The sequence below is a fragment of the Myotis yumanensis genome, unplaced genomic scaffold (assembly GCF_028538775.1).
Source record: "Myotis yumanensis isolate MYYU_CA2020_CCGP unplaced genomic scaffold, mMyoYum1.0.hap1 SCAF_6, whole genome shotgun sequence".
Taxonomy (NCBI): domain Eukaryota; kingdom Metazoa; phylum Chordata; class Mammalia; order Chiroptera; family Vespertilionidae; genus Myotis; species Myotis yumanensis.
In genome coordinates this window covers 71,347,933-71,371,764 of record NW_027223757.1, presented here as the reverse complement: position 1 = coordinate 71,371,764, position 23,832 = coordinate 71,347,933, and the positions used below count along the sequence as shown (strand labels likewise).

At 38.2% G+C, this 23,832-nt stretch overlaps 1 protein-coding gene across 4 annotated transcripts in view; it reads right to left on the bottom strand.

Moving 5' to 3' along the window:
- KHDRBS2 (KH RNA binding domain containing, signal transduction associated 2) overlaps positions 1-23,832 on the bottom strand; it is a 564,684-nt gene that overhangs the window by 323,347 nt on the left and 217,505 nt on the right. The window lies entirely within an intron of this gene.

The window sequence follows — 23,832 nt, the reverse complement described above, 5'->3', positions numbered from 1 at the left end:
TAGAAATACAAATCCACTCATTTTGCATTGATTTAACATTCATTGAGACTGACAAAAGGATATAATCTAAGCAAATTTTCCATAAGTAGAAACCCTTTGAGAAATAAAAATCAGGTACAAGCCATTTAAAGATTTTTAAAATCATTTTTGAGTGAATGATTAAAAAAAAAAAAAAAGCTGGCATACTTATCATCTACAACAGATTTTAATCAGCTAAATGAAAATGTTAAATCCCTGAGAAGACTTCGCAGAACTGCCATTAACTCTTCAGTGTGCACCACCTCATTTTGGAGAAAAAGGATTGTTTTTATATTTGATAAGTAAGATTTTGCAAATAATAAACCAAAGATTGTCCGTATTCTTTAAGAGAACGAGAACTTTTTAGTAACCTTTAAGTGGTGAAAGGTTATTTGTTTGCTATTAAAGTATGCAAAACCAACGGTTATCTCCCCAACAAGTTCCACTGACCTAGATTATCACTCAGCTTCACACCCACATCCTCTGTAAAAATGTGTTGCCTCATTCTGGTCAACAGGAGAACGTTAAAGAGATGATGGACAAGTATTATGTTGGCATTGATTATGCATGAGCTACATATCCTCAGCTGAACTAACAATGCATTCCTATTGGACCAGATTTTTCACAGTCCTGTACCCAAGTGATTAGTGAAGCCTGATTGGCTCTTCAATCCAGGTGAAGAGCCAATCAGCATCTGATCCATATACTTTGCTAGTGTGTGCTATGTATTTTACACATGTCATCTCTAATATCACAATAATCTTGTGCATGACTCACAGATTTCAGATTAGGAAACTCAGTTTAAAAGACTTGGTAGCTTCAGCAAAGTTAGGATTCAAACCCAGCTCATTTTGCAATCAGAGTTGCATTTTTCTTTTAGGAATTCAAAAAAGCAAAATTTGGTTAAATAATTAACATAATTAACATGTTTCTTGACACCCCTCCCCAATTATCTAGCAGTTGTTTCATTAAATTTCAAAGGAGAAAAAAAAGCATTATTTAGTTTTATATGGAAATTAAATTGAAAAAATGACCTGAGTAGACCTAAGCCAGATAAACAAAAGCAAATTTGCTACTGATTTTAGATGAGTTAACTGTAGGGCCCAGGTTAATGTGTTTATCTGATTAGAGAAGCCCATCATGTCAACACATGGAAGGTCCATGACAGAGATGGGTAGAAGAGGCAGCCTGTTTTCCTGCGCATTTCTCATCTATTCAGACCTCGGGAATATCAACATCTTTCAGCCTGTTAATCCACACTCCACTCCCATAGCAACCCTCTATATCTAACTAGGACTTTTTATTTAAAAGAGCTTTTCTTGGTTCCCAATTCTCAGTTGAGGAGGGCTTGACTAAAGGAGTATGCACCCTTGGGTACAGGAAACATTTCCTTCCTCTTTGGGTTCCACTGGGAGGCAAGCTGTTTCTTATCTCAGGTGTCGGCTTTGAATTTACACATAATTGCTGGGGTAGTTAGGCCAGGGGTTGCCTGATTGTGATCCTTTCTCAATACTTCCTAAGCTGATTTCCAGCTGGTTACTAAGGGTTACTCACTAGCCAAGTTTTATAAGGCCTATGTACTGTGAGGTGTGGCATAAGAATCATAACACTGATTTCTTTACCTCAACAAAAAAGGCATTAAAGGCCAGCCAGTGTGGTTCAGTGGTTGAACATCAACCTATGAACCAAGAGATCACGATTCAATTCCCAGTCAGGGCACATGCCTGGGTTTCCAACTCGATCCCCAGTATGGGGAGTGCAGGAGGCAGCTATCAATGATTCTCTCGCATTATTGATATTTCTATCTCTCTCTCCCTCTCCCTTCCTCTTTCTAAAATAAATAAAAACATACTTTAAAAAAATTACTGGTTGCTAAATATAAGAGATTCTAAACCAAGTCATTAGAAAATATCAAATCCAGTTTTATATATCCCCAACCAACCCCCATGTTATGCCCTAAGGTAAAAATATAAGTAAAATAAATCAGTTTTTATTAGTTATTTTACAGAGACTAACATGGCACTAAATAGAGTGTAATTGGAACTGCATTCTTGCATTTAATTGGTAAGAATTTTAAAGGAAACTTTTCCATCAGAAATATTATTTGTATGTTATCTTCTACAACAGACATATTCCTGACGTGTAAATAATTTGACAATTAGAAATTTTTGCTCTTAATTCAAAATAGCATGTTTATTGAAGAAAGCCTGAAAAAAAAATCCTCAAAAGTACAATTTTTTTTTTTTTTTAAATCAACAACCACACAATTCAAGATACACTTTTATCACTTTCAGGGTATTTTTTTCAAGTCTCCTTTTACTATAATAATAGTAATGAAATAGGAGTCATAATTTTGGTATTGCTTTTTAGGTCAAAGTTACAAAGTACTTTCCATGGATTATCTAATTCTCTCTGCGTGACTACACTTTCTGTTAGATAATGTTATTTCCCTCCTTTTGCTAATGAGGAGACTGTGGCACAGAGAGAGAAACTTACCAAGAGTTACACAGAGTATGCATCATCGAGTTGCATTACCATCCAGGTAATTTGATATCCAGAGGTCAAACTGTTAATCACTAGAGGTGTGTTGCTGGTACAGGTACACAAGTGCAAGTAAATTTTTTATACATTCATATTTCCCCGGGGGTAGCTCTAGTTTCTGGAAGAACTCGGCCAGTGATCTCTCAGCAATTTCCTGGTATCCTGGCCCTATAGTTCTGTGCTCTCCGGGCACCTACAGCAGATTACAGATTTTTACACAAAAGGCACATTTGCCATGAATGTCCTTTCCTCTCCCCCGCAAGGGTCTGATTTAGTAGCTGTGTGCCCATCAATGGGGGGTGAAACTACTATTTTCAACATTCTGACTAATTTCCTTTTTGAAGGGCTTACCTAAAAATGCGTGTCCTCTCACATCACATTGTTTATTTCTAACTCTCTATTTGCAAGGATCGGTTCCAAACAAGGCCTTCATCCAGTTTTTTTTGAAGGGTGAGTTCAGATTAGTTTGCATAATTTCTCATGAATATCCATGTTGTATTCCTAAAACAAATGGGCTTCATGAAGGATCTACTCTATTTCCTTGAATACTGGTGGCAGGATTGTTTAGGACCCTCCACACCCTGATTCTATTTTGGGGGGCAGGGACTCAAGTCAGCTCACAAATGGGTATTCTACCTTAGTTCAGACGATTTAAGACAAATTCCCAACCAGAACACAGAATCAGATGTGCTCTGGCACTGAGTCCAGCCATTTGATCTCTGGATTTGCCAAATGCCAATTGTAATCCAAACTCAAAATTTCTTAAGATACCCTAAAAGACCCACTCTCAAAATCACTTATGGGTAACAAAGATTTCAAGGAAACTATCATAGGGCACAAAGCAAAGAGGTCATATTGATAATCTCATTAGGGACAACTAAAAAAAAAAATTGTATTCTCTTGTCCCAAGCCCTTCTTGCTTCATTACACAATTTTAATTTTTTTCTCTTCTATCTCTAATGCTCATATTACTCTCTCTTCCAGTCTGAAATTTCCTAGGGAATTTAAAATTATTTTCACCTCTATTAAACAGAGTAATTTAGTTATTGAATGCTAATTCCCAAGCTCACATGTCCAGGTCATTATGGAGCTCAATGAAATAAGGGGAACGCCAGTAAATGACACATTAGAAGTCACAGTATGGAAATGTACACGCATGTGCACACACATACTCACACTCATACACACACACTAAAGCACTTTTTACAGTGTGATTCTAGCAAAAGTAAACGTTTTCATTCTGTCAAATTAAGAAAGATAGTCATGTGCTTTGGGCATTTTTTTAAGAATATGTTTAAGTTGCTCATAATATGATGTAGACCATATATTCCTCCTTTGTGTTTTCCAGATTTTGGTATTTTTCCAGAATTTCCTGAAAGGAATCCCATCACCAACGCTGCCAGTAGAGAGAACACCTGAATAACTGAGTTGATACCTTACTCATCATTTTTAAACACCTTAGTGTTCATATATATATGAACAGAGAAGGTTATGTTCTAGAGAGGTAATTTTCAAGTGGTGATATATGGGGCCAGGAGGGTTACAGAAAGGCGCCTTATGGACTATGTTAGAGCAAAATGAGGATTCTCCCCCATCCCATTCAACCATATCAGCTCAACTTACACCTGTTTATGCATAAAATGTCAGCTAAGGGAATATTGTTCCACAAGATCAGCAAACTAAAAACAACAGACAATGGTAGACATGATAATGTCAAAGGTTTCTCATAGCTTTAAAAAATCATGATTCACTATGTGACTTTTCTTCACAGACATCCTTATCCTGTAAAGTAGACTTTACTATTAGAAAATCCACTTTCCAAACAGTGTTCTAAGATATATTACTGAGAAAAACCAAAACTCCAAATGGCAACTATTCAGGTCAATCTTTGAAAATCTAGAATGAGGCTGCTATTGCATATTTTATACACATTATACCATTTAATCTTCATAGAACCCTAAGGTGTAGTGGAAGTAAAAAAAAAAAAGATTTTGAAGTCAGAGAGATCTAGATTTAAGTTAACAGCACTGATACTTGTTATCAATAGTATTTGGAAAAAGTTACTAAATTTTTTGAGATTCAGGTTCTTAATCCACATGATAAGGAAACTCTAGATTTCTCAGACAAGGATAACAGAAGGTAATATGTATAGATCACAAGTATGGTGCCTGGTACACTATAAACTCTCGAAGAAATGAAAGGTTTTCTCTCAGAGGAGATAAGTGACTTGGTTGCAGTGATTCAGGAAGTGAGAGAATGGCATTTGGTCTGCCTGACTGACTTCGAAGCCATACTCTTATGGTCATGGCTGTTGGTTATGAAAATTAAATTCCCTTGAAATAGTATCATTACCAAACTTTCTAATTAAGTATTTCTTCAAAGAGTTGTAACAAAGTGAATCAGTTTGATGCTGGTTTACTTATTATTGAGTTAATTTAAATGTATAACTTTAAGAGAATGTACATTTAAAACTACTGTAAGCTAAAGAGCTCACACATGTTTTGGGAAGATAAGGAAAAACTAACATCATTGCATATGCCTTCTTGAATTTTAACTTTTAAATTAATTATTAATTTATAGTCTACAGTATGTCACATGGACCATATAATATTGTGTCACATGGACCATATAACATTGCAAGGCCACATATGATGGCAGTTAACATCCCAGGTTCCATTCATGATGGCCAGGGTTAAAATCCCAGCTCTCCCACTTAATACTGTGAAAACTAGAACAACTAACCTCACTATTTTGGGCTTTTAATTCCTCACTTGTAAAATAATGACAGTACTAGTAGGAGTAACATAGTAAGCACTAACCAAATATGATCATTGCTAAATATTTAAAATTGGAATCTATATATAAAATTATATATGAGCTGAAAGAGCTAATGTATTCAAATATCTCAATTATTCTCCCAGGAGTAGCTCTTCCAGTGACAGGAATACACACTATTTTTTTTTTTAAAAAAAGAAGTTGAAAACACATGATATAAAGTACATGCAAGTTTTATACTTTAGTTTTTTACTTTAGCAATTATTACTGTCATATTTTATCCTGAGAGTTATAATTTACTAGAGTGCTTTTTGAAGGCTTTTTCTCCTCAACACCCCAGGGAATATTCCTTTAACATAAATCCTCTTCAGAAATAAATAAGTCTATTGTCTGCACAGCTTTCTCCATCAAGAAATTGAAATAAACACACATTTATTATTTATACCATGGCCTGTTTGGGATTTGTCTGAATCACTAACTTAAAAGCATTTTTAAATACACATATGTGAAAATTCTTTTATGTATAAATTAGTTGTCAAAATTTATGCACACAAAAGGTTTTTGTGCAAATGGATATACATATATACATGATAGAGAAGCAATGGCTTAATCCCAAAGAGCACCTCAGGTTCTTGTGGCCTTCACTTACAAATCCCTGCTCTCTGTTTTTGTTTTGTTTTTAATACGTTTTTATTGATTTCAGAGAGGAAAGAAGAGGAAGAGAGAGATAGAAACATCAATGATGAGAGAATCATTGATCAGCTGCCTCCTGCACGTGCCCTAATGGGGATGGAGCCTGAAACCGGAGCATTTGCCCTGACCAGGAACTGAACTGTGACCTCCTGGTTCATAGAGTGACACTCAACCTCTGAGCCACCCAGCTGGGCCCTGCTCTCTTGAACTGAAGATGGCAATAACTTCTCCAGCTTATAGCCATCCATCCTCCACAGGGTCAATTATGAGAGAGAAATCTTTTCACTCAGCACACCAGTTCTAGCACCATCTAGATTCATGAAGGGTAAAGTATCAGAAGCATCAATGAAACCAAGGATGATGTTTTTAAAAGTAGGTCACTATTTTGAAAGTGGAGAAGCAGATACTGACAAACAGAAGACTCCTTATGCTAGTATTGGAAGTTGTGGGTTTACTAGAGGTTGAAACCTTCAATTGAGGACAATCAAATCATACACTTTTGGGTACATCAAGGATAGTCTAACTATTCAGACTATGAAGGCCTGTTATTCAAACGGTGAAAAGAATACCTTGGTAGAATAAAAGGGCTATTTCATTCTTCAAGAAAAAGAAAACAATTGATTTTGACAAAATGGAACCTATGGAAAGACTTACAACTCATCCTCCTTAATTAACATATGAAAGGTCATGTCCCTACATTTTAATTAAAAGCCATTTGCTTAGTCCTGGCTTAGACTCAGCTGGTTGGAGCATTGTCCCATCCAATGTGGGTTTGATTCCCAGTCCAGGAGCATGTAGGAAGCAACCAATCCATGCTTCTCTCTCTTCCTTCCTTTTTCTCTCTTAAAATCAGTAAAACATATCTCTGGGTGAGGATTTAATAAATAAATAAATAAAAGTAATTAAGAGGCTCGCAAACACATTTTTAGGAATAGAACTATCTGGGAACACAAATTATCTAACTATGCTTCTCTTTTTCATATGCAACCTATGGGAATGGGCTTTGTTCAGGTCCAGTGCAGGGGACTGTACGGGAGGTGGAAGCACTTGGAGAACAGTGTTGAAGCCCAGGGGATCCAGAAATTGGGAAGTGGATCCTGGGAAGAAGCTGGAACTTAGACATCTGTGGGCTTCCTGGGGAAAGGACATCCCATAATGGTCCACCCAGACCTCAAAAGATAAAAAGAAACCAAGAAGGAGGTTGCCTTTGAGGCTGGGAGAAATAAGGGAAACCAAGGACAGACCAGAGGTCAACAGGGGTGGGAAATTCTCTGTCTCCCACTCACAATTTAAAGGACTTCAATATTTAATTTCCAAAACCTTTTCTAAGCTGACAAAAATAACATGCAATACTAGCAGCCACAGAAGGAAAAGCAGGCAGAACATGAGAACACATGCTATTTAAACACTGCCAGGTAAATCGCAGGAAGTAAAGGAGGAACACTTGAATGAATACATTTTAGGAAGCAATTGAAATAAAATGCAGGTACAAAAATTTCCAAGGTAAGGACAAAAGGAAACTAAAAGCATGAGGCTTAGTTCTCCTTGCAAGAGACTTCCCTCCCTCCATTTTCCAGAGCACTTACTTTATAAAATGTGTGATTTTAAGTTCTCTCTTTGATATATGAATGGGCCTTTTGTCAGCTTTAAGACCCAGAATGTCTTTTTCAAGGAGCTAGGAGAGATATCTTTGAAATGTAAACATCAAGGGAAATAGCACCCTGTCTCTCTAGGTTTCTGTGGGAGGGGAGGACCCTAACTTTGGTGGGTGCCTTGCTCCAAGTTCAAAACTACCTCCTGTCATAAAGATAGGAGAAGTTTGGTTTTCCTTTGGATGAAGCCATTAGCTAACACAAATGGTCATCCCCACTAACCAGATAAAGTCAGGATGAACTCTGTGTGACAGACAGTGCTGTCAAGTCCTCTTACTTAAGGACCAGTTCTTGTTTATGCTGAGAACAAGTATACAATGGGTTGTATCTGCTTCTTTACACAAAAGAGTGAAATTTCATCCTGCTTTTTCAATCTTAGTGGGTTTCCTGTGATGTCTACCCCATTCTGGTTTAATGCTTATTCAATAATAAAAGTGCCTTCCTTCTCAACTAGCTCTGTGGAAAAGATTTCTGGGCTGGGAGAAGACTTTGTCATTAATTATATTTCCCCAATACTCACTGAAACAAATAGCAACAGATGCTGTTGATGCTCTGCCTATTTCCCTTTGCCTTACTATCTCAATGCAACCAGCACTTATTTATCTTTTTGCCAGAGGTCTGGTCTGGCTGGGAATAATAGCCCTACTTATCATGCACATAGCAGAGTGACAGTCCAGGGAATTAACTCCCACCAGGAGCATCTCTCAACTGATTGGGGACAGTTGGCTTCTAAACCCCAGCTTACTCAGTCCTTAGATGAGGTAACTTCCATGCCTTTCTTTCTCAAAGGACCCCAATGGGATAAGGTTCAGTCTTTTCACAGTTTAACTTGTTTGGAAAGGCACATCAAACGGTTTCCTTCATCTTCTCATTTTACTCCCTCACTCCTCTACCAGAGTTTCCAGAGATCTCCTTCCACATAAACTTCATGTAATGAAGTCCTGACACAGGTCTTTTTCCAGAGGAACGCAAACCAAGACAGCAATTCAGTAGATTCAAGTATGGAGAGAATGATCAAAAGCAGAATTTTTCTTCAGAAAGATGAACGTGAAGAAAAGTACTTGAATACATAATCATAATGAAGAAAAAATATCAGAGATGTGGAGGATAGAGCTAATATGTAAATAATAAAAATTCCACAAAAAGAAAGCAGAACATAAGGAAGAGCAAAAACAAGCAAATAATAAAAAAAATTATGATCTGTAGATTATAAGGGCTCACTTGATTCCATCGAGGATTGAAGAGAAAAAGATTCACATTGAGGTATATCTCAGCATAATCCCTGAAGTTTAAGTAAAACAAGAGCAAGCAAGCAAACGAGCACACAGCAAAACACTCTTGCAAGGTTCTAGAACTAGATGTACAAAGAGAAAAAATATCACTGGCAATGGACATCTCACCTATAAAATTTTGAATTTAGAAATACAGATATGTTTACCAGTATCACTTACCAGGCCCTGTGCTGAGTGCTTTATATGCATAATTATATTTACTTTCCAGAAATGATATAAAGTATTCAATAACCCTTCTCAAGCACCGAGGACTCACTGGCTGCAGAGTTCCTAGGGCCATGGATGCTGATGATATAATAAGATGATAATTCATTATTTTATCTATTTCACTACAAATTATGACAATTACTATGCTCTTCCAAGAAATACAGTGTTTAGACTACCTGGAATTAAGTCTGTTGAAACATTTCCACTAATGCAAAAAGACAAGGCCTATTTCCAAGAAGTCTCAGTAGTCTAGAATTAATGAGGACCTAAAACGTTCTGAGTATATGCCGACTACAGCAATAAATAAAACAAAAGCTGTTTGCCAAGAACCTGGGAGAAGATGGAAAGTACTTTACAAGTCACATTACTTAGCAAGCTAGTTCTCGGGGTACCAGCATCCCATTTTCCATTTCAAGAAGAGGTGTCTCCAAGGATGAAAAGGCTTCATGAATCCCGAGACAGGCCTCTTTTGAATTTGGAGTAGGGCCCAGAGAGAAAGGTGGGATGAAATGGAACCTATGAACCAATCAAGAAGTGAAGACAACATGAGAGCTGGCTAAGAGGATCGTAGTAAAGTCATCTTTAGCCCAGAGTTATTGCCAGAATTGCTTCTGAGCCTCAAGGGGTCACTGCCAACCAAGAATAGAAAAGCAAATATGAGCGAATCCCAGTTGGCAGGGAGCAATAGGTTGAATGCTGGTCTGAAAGAACATTTAGCACTGGGACAGCAATTTGGGAGAGGATGTCTTATGCAGCCAGACATGTTCATAGAGGAGACCGCAGCAAGAAACCAAAAGAGCTATGTCCTGGGTGCTGATGTGGAATGACTACAGCCAAAAGGAGAAGAGAGCAACGGAAAGTCCACAGAAGCTGCTGCAGAAGCCCCTGCAGAATTGTAGAGATGCTGCCCACCGGGAATGCAAGGGCAGCAGACAGATCAACTTGGCCCTTGAAAATCTAATGTGGAAGACTGTACTTTGAACAAAAGCATTATGCTGTTCATCAAGCAACGAGACTGAGGAGGGAACACAATTAAGATCTAGAAAGTGGCTAACCACGGGCTAGAATACACCTGGAATCCATGTGAAAGGGCATCCACATTTATAGCACAGGCGCAGGTGAATAAACACCATATATTGTTGTCCCTTTTAGCTTTCTGAAAAAAAGGTTTTCGGATCGTGTTAGTTCCTGCTTACAAGCCTCTGCTGATATCCTATTTACCTAAAACTCTACAATTTCAACATGGCATTGCAGACCTTTTTAATCTGGCACTGGCTTAGCTCGCCAGTTTCATCTCTGCCATCCTTTCGCAGACACTATTCTCAAATCACTAAAGGAGAAAATCCTCACCTTTCTCTGAAAGCATCATCCTCTTTCAAACCTCTGTAGACCTCTGTTCTACTTCTAGTTTCAGATCAAATATATTCATCTAGACTGCACACAGCCAGCACTGCAGAATCGACTGCTCCACAGAATCTTCAGTATGACATCTTCTGAATAATATTAAGTCATAAATATTTGATATTATAATACTAATACTGATAGTATCCTCCATCAGAATATTTGGTTCCATGGGTCTTATTAAACAGGGAGTGGGTTTTTTTGTTATTATTATTATTTTTTTCTGTAAGCATTGTGAGAGAAAGAGAGAGAGAGAAAAAGAGAGAGAGAGAGATGGGAGGTAGGTTAGGGCACAGTATACTTAAGAGAGGTTTACAAATATCAAAATTTTAATAAGATGTATAACCTCTATGTACTTTTTGTATTAATTGTTTTAATCAAATAAACAGCTAAGTTTTCTGTGACTTAGGTAATAAACACTTTCCAGGGGGAATGGGGGATTTAGGAATCTAATCATTTACATTTTTGTAATGTATTATCGTAAGATTGTTTTCCCTTTCTGTCTTGCACTCTGTCTTAACCGAAATATATTGATCATGTCTAAGAGGAAAGTTTCTCTTATACACTTAACAAAAAGATGGGGGCGGGGGGGGGGGGTGAGCATATTTTTGAATTTCAAAGAAATCAATTACTAATGTTGTAGAAAGTGAATGCTGTTTATAAACACAATTTGTTTCTTATGAGTTCATCTCTGCTTTGTTTCTTTATACTTACTGAATATTCTGTCAGGACTAGAAAATAAAAACCTAGCACCAGAGATGCCAGAAAGGTAAGATTTAGAGCACAAGAGGGAAAGGATTTACTTGTGCCCTTTTGTAACTGTTTCATAAGCCATTGTTGGCCAGGAATCTGAATGTGGGCATATGATACTACAACTACCACAAAATTTACCTGGGATGTAGAAAACCCTTGATTCTAAAAATTTTCTTAACATGTGTGAAATGGACATTTTTTGGAAAAAGTATAAGTATGGAAGGAGCAGCTAAGGTCCTGGGCTTGGGATATTCATAGCACATCTTGCCTCAAGTCACCCAGAAAATATCTCTTTCAGGAGAGGGACTTTCCCCTCACTAACCCTGACAAGAGCTATTTTCATTGCATCATCTGAAAATTGTTCATCACCACCTACCTACGTTTAAATGGGGCTTAGACTCACTCTTTACCTCAGGGTAACGAGCCTCTTTGGATGCTACATAAACAGCAGGGAGAAGTGGAATGAGAATAAAGAACTAGTGTTTACCCTGTAGCACTGAGAGAGGATGAATATAAAAATAATAATTGAGTCTGCAAAGTTTTAATGCAATCTCTTCTCAGCAGAGCGCCTACCCTTCCACAGCTAACCTGACAGCAAGCATGCCTCTGGCTGTGGCAGTCAGCAATGATGAGTGTCTAGAGAGAACACAGGTCAAAGACAAGAGGCCCACACAACTGCCCTCCACCTCTTCAACCACAAAATGAAAAATAAATAAATAAACCAAGCCCTAGCAGGTTTGACTCAGTGGACAGAGCGTGGGCCTATGGACTGAAGGGTCCCAGGTTCGATTTCCGTCAAGGGCTACATGCCAGGGTTGTGTGCTTGCTCCCCAGTGAGAGGTGTGCAGAAGGCAGCTGATCAATAATTCTCTCTCATCATTGATGTTTCTATCTCTCTTTCCCTTTCCCTTTCTCTAAATCAATAAAAATATATTTAAAAAAATAAAAGATAAATAAAAAATATATTAAAAAAAATAAACCAAAAAATATGTTTTGTTTTTTTGAAGGGAGCATACATATTTAGCTGTCTTGCTCCTGCTGCCAACATTGCTAGTTAAGTGTCTGCAAAATGTATTAATTACATATATTGACTACCCACAACGTGCCTGTATTTCAACTTTTAAGGAAATGAAGAGTGTTCTTCAATAAACCAGACAAAATCTTACAAAATGGAATAACTCAAACACTGGCTCAATGGTAACTGTCAAGTGCTCACTTAATAATCATATGTTATCCCATGTGCAATCAAACCAGAGACTGGATTCTGACCTGCTGACATTTTGCTGTTTACCTCATTGTTAGCTGTTAAAAGGAGCTAGCTGTCAGGAATGGAATGTCTGTCAGTACACAAGAAACTCTTTGTAATGGAAAAATAAAAATTTTAAAAATATTTTAAAAAAAGACAAGAAACTCTCCTTGGAGAGCTAAATGTATGTGCGAGAGAAGAGAGAAAAAGATGGGAAGGTAGATTAGGGCACAGTATACTTAAGTGAGGCTTCTTAGACCATATATAAATTTTAATAAGATGTATAACTTCTATATACATTTGTATTAATTGTCTTAATCAAATAAACAGCTGTTTTCTGTTACTTGGATAATAAACACTTTCCAAGGGGAATGGAAGATTTAGGAATCTGGATCATTTAGATATTGTAATGTCTTATCATATGACTAGAGGCCTGGTGCACGAATTCATGCACTGGTGGGGGACACTCGGCCTGGCCAGCGATTGGGGCCGATCAGGGCTGTCTTGCCCAGCCCTGATTGGAGCTGCTTGGGGCCAGCCTGCCAGAGGGAGGGACCATGGGAGGTTGTCTGGCCGCAGGAGGTTGGCTGTAGGAGCACACTGACCACTAGGGGGCAGCTACTGTATTGAGAGTCAGTGCGCATCATAGCGATCGGTCATTCCAGTTGTTCTGGTCATTCTGCTGTAACAGTCGCTTAGGCTTTTATCTATACTAATAATAAAGGAATATGCAAATTGTCTGGGACACCGTACACTAACAGTAACAACGAGCAGGCTTCCTGGGGTGACCAGGCCAGCAGGGGGGTTAGTGAGGGATGACCAAACGACTAAACAGTAGGCTGCGTGGGGCAACCAGGGCAGTGGGGGCGGGGCAGTTGGGGATGACCAGGATGGCAGGGGGAGCAGTTAGGAGCAATGAGGCCGCAGGCAGAGGTGGTTAGGGGTGATCAGGCTTGTGGGGGGCGGGGGGCGCAGTTAGGGATGATGAGGCAGGCAGGTGAGCAGTTAGGAGCCAGCGGTCCCGGATTGTGAGAGGGATGTCCGACTGCCAGTTTGGGCCCTGTCCCCGGGATTGGGCCTAAACTGGCAGTCAGACATCCCACAAGGGGTCCTGGATTGGAGAGGGTGCAGGCTGGACTGAGGAGACACCCTGTGCATGAATTTTGTGGACTGGGCCTCTAGTGTATATATATAAAAGCCTAAGCGACTGAACGACCCGTCAACCAGTTGCTATGACGCACACTGACCACCAGGAGACAGACGCTCAACGCAGGAGCTGCCCCCAGCCCACAGACCCCAATTGCTGATGGAACCTGCTGGCCAACCTCCTGATCCCTCCCCCTGGCCAGCAGGTCCTGATCACCCAATCGGGGCCAGGCCCCTGGGCTGGGATGGGGAACTGGGGGTGGGTAGCGACAGACACGGCCCCTTTCCCAGGGGAGCTGAGGGCCAGTTAACTCCTTGGGGCCGGCGGCCAATCTCCTGGGTCCCTCCCCTTTTTCCTTCCCCCCAGCCAGCAGGCCCCAATCGCCTGATCAAGGCCTGCCGGCCAACCTCCTGGTCCCTCCTCCCAGCCGGCACATCCCGATCGCCTCATTGGGGATGGGCCCCGGGCTGAGATGGAGAATCGGGGGTAGATGGCAGTGGATGGGGCGGCAAGGGAAGGAGGAGGTGGGGAGGTGGGGAGGTGGGGAGATGGGGACGCAGGGAACCTGATTGGCCCTGATCGCTGGCCAGGCCTAGGGACCCCACTCATGCCCAAATTTTGTGCACCGGGCCTCTAGTATATATAGATTGTTTTCTGTTTCTTTCACTCTGTCTTAGCCAAAATAGATTGATAATGTCTAAGAGGAAAGTTTCTCTTACACACTTAACAAAAGGATGGGGAAGTGAATATATTTTTGAATTTCAGAGAAATCAATTCCTGTTTAAAATGGTCATAGGCATTCTAATAAGGCCTTAATTCTCAATCGAGGAATTATTCAAGGAGGAGTAACCAAGGGTATAGCCACCCACTTTTAAACACACTGTTTGGAATGACGGCAGGCACTGGAATATAACTAAACTCTAAAAAGACTTCTCTCAGGGCCAGCATGGATTGACAGTGGATTACTTTTATTCCAGAGGCCAACTCTGATAAAAGGAAATCTATCAGTTATCTAAGAATTCTCAATCATTCCCCTTTGAAACATATTGAATTTTTCTGTAAAATATCTAGAAGGATGGAATTGATGGTTCTACTCTAAATAGTCACTAACACATATGTTAATTTATTTAAGTAATACATATTTTAAATGCATCTTCATGCAAATACTCTGTGCTGTGACTTTTTGGGGTGGACCCTGAGCTCAGACAGTTCATCATTTACATGGAGAGATTAGGCATCATGTATAGATTCTGGTGAGTACCAGAGGTCAGAAGAAAAGTTATGCGAGTTCATTCCTGGGCATATGTATTCACACAGCATTGTTTACTGGGCCTTTCTACCTAGGGAACATTGGTCCTATGTGGGGGACCCAGCAGTAACCAAAGCCAGTCTTCCCACAGGGCTTAGACTCCAGTGGAATGAGACAAATAATAAAAGGATACAAAAATTAGTACATAATTTCATATCATAAATGCAATGAAAAAGAGAGAAGGGTAGGAGAATCCAGGGGGATAGAGCATTATTCGCATAGGGTAGTCAGGGGGCTACTCTGAGCTTTGTACTGCGTAATGAGAGGGTGCTGGATTACTAAAAAATCAGAGGAAGAGTGGGTAGGTGGGGGCAGTATTACAGGCAAAGTGAAGAATAAGAGAAAATGTCTTCAAGCAGGAAAATTTTGGCATGTTTGAGGAACAGAAAAAAAGCTGGTGTGAATTGAGCCTAGAGCCGTGGTTGGCAAACTGTGGCTCACGAGCCACATGCAGCTCTTTGGCCCCTTGAGTGTGGCTCTTCCTAAGCCTTAGAAATACCCTAATTAAGTTAATAAAAATGTACCTACCTAAATAGTTTAAGTTTAAAAAATTTGGCTCTCAAAAGAAATTTCAATAGTTGTACTGTTGATATTTGGCTCTGTTGACTAATGAGTTTGCCGACCACTGGCCTAGAGAATAAAGTAGAATGTGGAAGCAATAGAGGTCTGAAATAGAAGATTTAGACAACTAATAAAGGGCTTTGTATACCATGTTAAAAACAGGAGAGGTGTTTTCGAAGTGGATATGTGTATGTTGTCTCTTTGGGGGAGAGGAAGCTTTGTCCCTGAATTTTACAAAAGTAGCCACAGAATTGTGTGAAACCACAAAAAAGTGCAATTGGTTGAAAAGATCACAATGGCAATAATTGTTCCATTTCCAAGGGATATAATTGCTGACATAACATTTCCAAACATTAGTAAAGGAGTACTTCAGACTATAAATGACTATTTTTGTTGTACTTTTCAACACATGTAATGTCTACTTTCATAATCTATGAAGTATTATATAAGAGATACTAGGGGCCTGGTGCAAGAATTTGTGCACCAGTGGGGTCCCTCAGCCTGGCCTGCGGGATCAGGCCGAAACCGGCTCTCCGACATTCCCCAAGGCTTCCTGGATTGCGAGAGGGTGCAGGCCAGGCCAAGGGACCCCATCGGTGCACAATCAGGGCCAGGGAGGAAAATGGGAGGTTGGCCAGCCAGGGAGGGACTGTGGGAGGGCTCCAGGGCATGTCCGGCCCACCTCGCTCAGTCCTGATCACCGGACCACAGCAGCAAGCTAACCTACCGGTCAGAGTGTCTGCCTCCTGGTGGTCAGAGCACATCATAGAGAGCAGTTGAGCATCCTTAGCATATCATTAGCATACTACGCTTTGATTGGTTGAACTACCAGACACTTAGCATATTAGGCTTTTATTATATAGGATGGTTAAGTTGGGATTTGAAGGATGGCTGGGGTTTGCAAATGAGAAGGTAGTAGGTCAAGAAGGAAGAATAGCCTGATTATAATCACACCTGTTTGTCTTGGAGAATACAGGTTCACAGCAATGCCTTTATCCGAGAATTAATAGTAACCCCTTTCACTCTCAAGCGTTCAGGATTAAGACAAATAATTAGATGGTCAGCCTTAATCACCAATAAAGGCATGAAGGCATTTGTGTCTGAAACAGCAAAAGCTCTTGCCAAGGTTCACGAGGCAGGTGTGCAAGAAGTGCAATGTGATCTAATATGGAAGAATTAGAATGGACCTGAGAGGGGAGGCCCCATTGTCATAACTGGGGATTTAAATGGATATTAATTATCTAATCTAAGAAGGGATTTGGGGGATATAGGAGTTTAATATTAATTAGTATCATTTTTTAGAGAAAACAATCAAGAGGCAGTTTATGAAATGCTGTATCTGTCTGGTTTTAAGTTGATTCACTACCTTCTCCCACCAATTATCAATCTTTAGAGAGATGCCTTAAACACATGTCCTTCAAACTTTCATATTACATGGGGCTTTGTAAATTGCTTCATTTAAAAAAAATTACTGTTTGTGGAAGATACATTAATCTGTAAAAACTTCCATCAATGCATGTTAGCTCAAGATACTTATAGGTCACCAAGTAATAGTGATTAAAAAAGAAAGAACATTTTAAAAAGGGAGCATAACTATAATTATTTCTGGGGATATTATGACCTCAAAATTGACTATGTAAACTAGTGTTTTAAAGATCACTTTTAGCCCTAACCGGTTTGGCTCAGTGGATAGAGCGTCGGCCTGTCGACTGAAAGGTACCAGGTTCGATTCCAGTCAAGGGCATGTACTTTGGTTTCGGTCACATCCCCAGTAGGGGGTGTGCAGGAGGCAGCTGATCGATGCTTCTCTCTCATTGATGTTTCTAACTCTCTATCGCTCTCCCTTCCTCTCTGTAAAAAGCAATAAAATATTTTTTAAAAAAGATCACTTTTAGACCTAGTCAGTTTGGATTAGTGGATAGTGCATTGGCCCACAGACTGAAAGGTCACTGGTTCGATTCTGATCAAGGGCACATACCCCATGGTTCAGGCTAGGTCCCTGAGCCCATTTTTCTCTCTGTGTGCCTCTCCCCATTCCTTCCACTCTCTAAAAATCATTGGAAAGATATCCTCTGGTAAGGATTAACAACAACAACAATAAAGATCACTTTTATTTATTCAAATTTTTAAAAATATATTCTTATTGATTTCAGAGGAAGGGAGAGGGAGAGAGAGACAGAAACATCAGTGATGAGAGAGAATCATTGATTGGCTGCCTCCTGCATGCCCCCACTGGAGATCAAGCCCAAAACTTGGGCATGTGCCCTTCACCAGAATCAAACCTAGGACCCTTCAGTCTACAGGCTGATGCTCTATCCACTGAGCCAAACCAGCAATGACAAAAAAAAGATCACTTTTAAAAGCAATATTATCATGTGTAATCTGCTTACAGGGCAAATCCTAAAAATGTTTTAATGCTTTATAAAAAAGCATCTGTGGCCCTGGCTTGTTTGGCTCCATGGGTGGAGCGTCGGCCTGTGGACTGAGGGATCCCGGGTTTGATTCCGGTTGGGGGCACATGCCTGGGTTGTGGGCTCAATCCCCACTGGGGGGTGTGCAGGAGGCAGCCAATCGATGATTCTCTCTCATCATTGATGTTTCTATCTCTCTCCCTCTCCATTTCTCTCTGAAATCAATAAAAATATATTTTTTAAAAAAGCATCTGTGATTTGGGCTGGAATTTCTAATTACAGTATCATATAGAGATTCAAAAATAGCTGTAGCACAAACAACTTACATGAACATGAAATGAAGTGCTCAGGAAAGCTTTAGATGGTCCAAAAATTGGCGAGTAAAGAACTGATGTCAACACTCTGATAAAGATATTATATATATGAAACGAGAAGGGAAAAAACAACAACACTGAATCTCTGTATCCAGTTCAGTTTTATATCTATATCCTAAGTTTTGTTATAATCAAGTTTGCTAAAAATATTTTTTCTTGGACTTATTAGAAAATTAGGTATTCACTTTATATTTTAAATTTTATTATATCAAAGAACAGTTAGCAGACAGGAAAATGGACATGTCTTCCCTCTGCAAAAGCAACTTATTCCAATTCAGGGTGCCCCTATTTCTTATTAAGTTCTCCACATGGAGTTGAAATCTAGAACTTAAAACTTCTATCAACCTCAATTTTTGCTCTCTTGAGTCACATAGAGCTTGATTATCTCTTCATTGTGATAGCATTTTAACTACTAAACAAATAAAGAAACATATATTTTCAAACTAAAACATTTCCATCATTTGTTTTCTGAGTTAAATCATTCTTTTGGGAACCTCTTGCTAACCTGGACTCTCATTCAGATGAATTCTAGGTTTTTAACACCCCTCTTAAAGTGTAGTTTTTAGAACCGTCTACAGCTTTATTTTAAATATTTTTTATCACAGTAGAGAGAAAGTAATTATTATCTTATTGATTCTGGCTAAAAAGATACATAAATACCAGCTAACATACTGTCCCACCCTCAACTCCTCTTTAAACTGGAGACAACAGAGGTCACCAGAACTCTCTCACATGTATTGCTAATGCTTATAAGTAACATCACTGATGATTTGAAATTGGCTGTTAAAATTTTTAATGGGAAGAATCAGTCAAATGCAGCTCATTATTCAAGTTTATCTATACTTGTTTGTTGTGCGAATTTGGTGCCCATGATATTGATATTCCCATCTAACTCCACTGAAAAAATTATCTTGCCTCAATGTAGGACCTTCTTCCAATTTAACACCAATTTATTAAGTAAGCACTTTGAGGATTCAACCAGCTATGAATCCTCCTAATCCCGAATACAGCCCGTGAGGAGTTGAGAGGCAACATATCTGACTGACTCTGGAGAATGTTCTCTCAAGGCACATGCCAAGACTTCAGTGCTCTCTACAGGTGTATGTTAGTTCTCCCAATTAACACCCAGCCCAGGCTATGTTTTCTCCTCCGAAGCTCCAAAGACATTTAGCTGCCATGACACAGAAATGAAGAGCACCCTTGCACAAGATATGCACAGTATTACAGAGACAAATGATTTTAGCACATTCAGAAAGCATTAGGTTCCAAAAAATGTCTGAGAAAAATGCTTTGCACACAGAAGTTGGAGCCTACCATCAACTACAATCAACATGTTGGCTCACTGTTTGACAATGTAACTAAGTGTGTGGAGATATAGTAATCAGAATTAATTTTAAAGCTGAATTATAGGTATGAATGAACATTAAATAGTTTAATTATTATGCATACAGCGATACTAGAAATAAAATATATTTTCTCTTCAATATAATTAGTTAAATTCAAAACCTGAATGAAGGAGACTTATTGAAAACTTCAAAGCATTCTGAAAGATTATGAGTAAAATAAAAAGTCATTAAAGCAGTGTAATTAAGGCAATTTTAAACAGTGTAAAGCTATTGGATTAATTCAGGGCATAAGTATTTTAATCCCCAATTTGTAATCATACTTCATTGACAAAATTTTACCCATAATATATTGTTGCTATTTGTTATGCTCCTGAAAAATTCTAGTCAAAGTTTCTGGAAGGCATCCAATTCCCTCTAGCAAAAATAGGTGTTGTTTTTTTTAAATCACAGGATCTATATTTTTGTTTTAAATAATACTTCTGAACAAAACCAAGTAGGCCAAACAAACCAAATTTGACAGGGTTTCTTTCCTGCAATGGAAAACGAATTTCTTTATTGACCTTTATTTTTTGAAGTCATGGTATTAAACCATGTTATATTTATAGAATTCCAGAACACTGTTTTTGTCTTCATTTCTGACATATTTTTTAAATATATTTTGTTTGTATGTCTTCTCTTTTGTGCCTTTCAAATTCATGGAAAGAATTAAACAGGCCATCTTGGTTCTAAAAAATTAGAACTTAGGTCCATTTGAAATTGATCTGCAGATCACAGGATAAAATGGACACCCTTTTCCTCCTCTTGACCGTCCCTTCACCCAAATTCACCTCAAATTCAAAACCAGGTGCTACATGCTCACCTAAGTATAACTTTATCATACAGAGATATAAACATATGTATGTACATACTTTTCACTATATCAAACCAGTTTTAGGCTTCGTCATATTTCCAAAATCTATGTTTCTTTGACTATATCTCATTTACCTTATTTCTGAACCTCTTACATTTATGCATTTGCACTGGCTAAAATTTTTTTTGGCACTAATGCAAAATATAGATCAATTTGAATGTATTCATTAATTTAAAAAAAACAACACCCTAAAGTAACCATATAAATTGACTGGGAAAGTGACCTAACTCATTTACATTAAAATAAATGTATGGCGACCAATTAACTTTTAACTTTTCCATTACATCAAGATCAACTACTTCTTCGACAAAGAAAAACATTTGTAAGTGACTTTAAATTTTAATTTATTTTTGGTGTAGAAAGTATTACAGACCTGTGACATTTAAGTGCCTTCAGAAATGCAATATTTTCTTTCTGTATTAACAAACAAGAAATCTCATAAGTATTCTAATTAAATTTGCATAGTGATTGAAATGGACATTTTTAAAAAATATATATTTTTATTGATTTCAGAGAGGAAGGGAGAGGAAGAGAGAGATAGAAACATCAATGAATAGAGAGAATTATTGATTGGCTGCCTCCAGCACAACCCCTTCTGGGGATCGAGCCTGCAATCCGTGCATGTGCCCTTGACAGGAATCAAACCTGGACCCTTCAGTCTGCAGACCAACGCTCTATTCACTGAGCTACACCAGCTAGGGGCAATTGACATTTTTAATGTTCATTCCTTATATATGGGACCTCTTCTATAAATTAAAATGTGATCAAGCATCATTATTATAAGCAACAATGTTGCTATAACTTAAATATGTTTTCACTGTACCCCTTTCCTTTATATACTGTAGGCACATGCTGCATTTATGAACTCTCAAAACAATCCCTCTTAAATTTCAGAATTGGTCTCTAAAGTTATAAATAGTCTTATTCTTATTATTCTTATTAATCTCATGTATTACATCGATTTCAGCAACCAACTCAAATCAGATAATACATCATTAACACAAGAAGGTTTTGGTGGGACTAGAGCAAACTGAATATTAAAACCAGTTAAAAACAATATACGTATTAAATTATAAAAGGATATATTTTCTTTTTAAAGTATTTTTCTGCCCACCAAATTTACTCTTGTGTTTATTTGCTAAAAATTTATACTAAAAATAAAAAATATTAGATATTTATTATTAAAACAAATTCAAATATTGGATGCTCCTTATAGTATTGTGGAAATAAAATGACATTAAAGAAGTTGTTTTCCCCTACAATTACAAAGACAAAAACAAGATAAATATCAATAAAACTATAGCTGAGTCCAAGTGAATAGCTAATCTAAGTTGTAATAAAGTAAAATGCAAATAAAAGCAAAAATATATAAACTATGTAGAAAGAAAGCAGTCTTTAATTCTCACTAAAATATGATCTATGACTATAAGGTTCATGATTCTTTGGATCAACATTAGTAATTTCGTAGCATGGCTTCTATGCAAACTAATACTTTAAACTATTTTTAATAAGTAAATAGATCACTTGACCTAATGACTCAATCTATAATATTTATGTTTACAGAAGGTGTGTTTGCAAATAAGATATGCAACTTTAAAAGGCCATTTTTATAGGCAGAAATACTGAATGAGAAAAATTAAAAACAACAACTGTGCCATGATTTAAAAGTGGAAAAATTTATGAATCTAAGATTAAATATTTATAACAAATCTCAAGTAAAATTTAGAACAATAAAAAAAATAAGAAAATAAATTTAGACCTGTGTTTTTAAAGTGCATGTAACAGATCATTGGTGTGTCAAACTGCAGGTCAGTACAACAGTTTATTGGATTTCAACTGACACTTTAAAAAGTGAAAGAGAATAGAATACAATAGAATCATAATATCAAAGAGCATGACATATAGTAAGGTTTGGTAAACACACACACACACACACACACACACACACACCTAGTATTATTTGATAAAACTTGTGTCTCAATTATATATTATTGTATTGGTTTCCTATTGCTGCTGTAATACTTTACCTGAAACTTACATATATATGCTCTTAAAGTTCTTCAGACCAGAAGTCTACATCCAGGTGTCAGCAGGGCTACATTCCTTCTGGAGACTTCAGAGGAGAAACAGTTTCTTGCCTTTCCCACTTTCTAGAGGCTGCTTGCATTCCTTGGCTTATGGTCCCATCTTCCATTTTGAAAGTATATCACTCCAACCTCTATTTCTACCTTGATGCCTCCTCATTACATGTTTACATTTATTTTTCCTGGTTCTGTTCCTACTATTTTTGTCCCATAAGGACCCTTGCAGTTACACTGGGCCCACTTGGATATCCAGCATATCCTCTTCATCTCAAGATTCTTACCCTGATTACATCTGAAAAGTCTCTTTTACCATGTAAGATAACTACATTACACTTTCCAGGTTTACTAGGATGTGTACATCTTTGGGGGCTATTATTCATCCTACCACAATTGTGTGTGTGTGTGTGTCTGTGTGTGTGCTGGGTCATGTTGTAAAACATAATTCTTACTGAGAGTTCTTGTTTCAAAAAAATCAGAAACATTCACTGAGATTAAATGACAGGCAAATGTAGAGCAAAAATTCTACCATTTTCTCAGTTACACAGCCATAGTATATAGTATCACTACTTGTTCTTAATTTTATTTGTGCTAAACTCAAAGGTATCCTCAGAATCCTTCTCAACAGAGTCCAACAAAGTATGTTAATTTGATTTAGAATGTAAATTCAAAACTCTTTACCATCTCTCATTATTGTTAAAAATTATGCCCTGCCATGGCTGGTTTGGTTCAGTAGATAGAGCATCGGCCTACAAACTGAGGGGTCCTGGGTTCAATTCCAGTGTAGGGTATATGCCCGGATTGCAGCTTGATCCCTGGTGAGGGATGTGCAAGAGGCAGCTGATCAATGATTCTTCCTCATCATTGATGCTTCTATCTCTCTTTCCCTCTCCTTTCTGCCGGAAGCCAATTCCAGCATGGTCAGCAGGGCTGAAATCTGGAGTGGCAAGGCATTTCCCCAAACCTGAAAAGGATGCATTAAATTGATTGTCTGCTACCAGACAGCTCAGGGCATCTTAATCTACATTATTGCCTCCTACTGGCCAAACACCTGAACAGCCGTAGGCTAATTCTCCCCATTCTGACAATGGACTGACTGTGTATACAAAACCAGA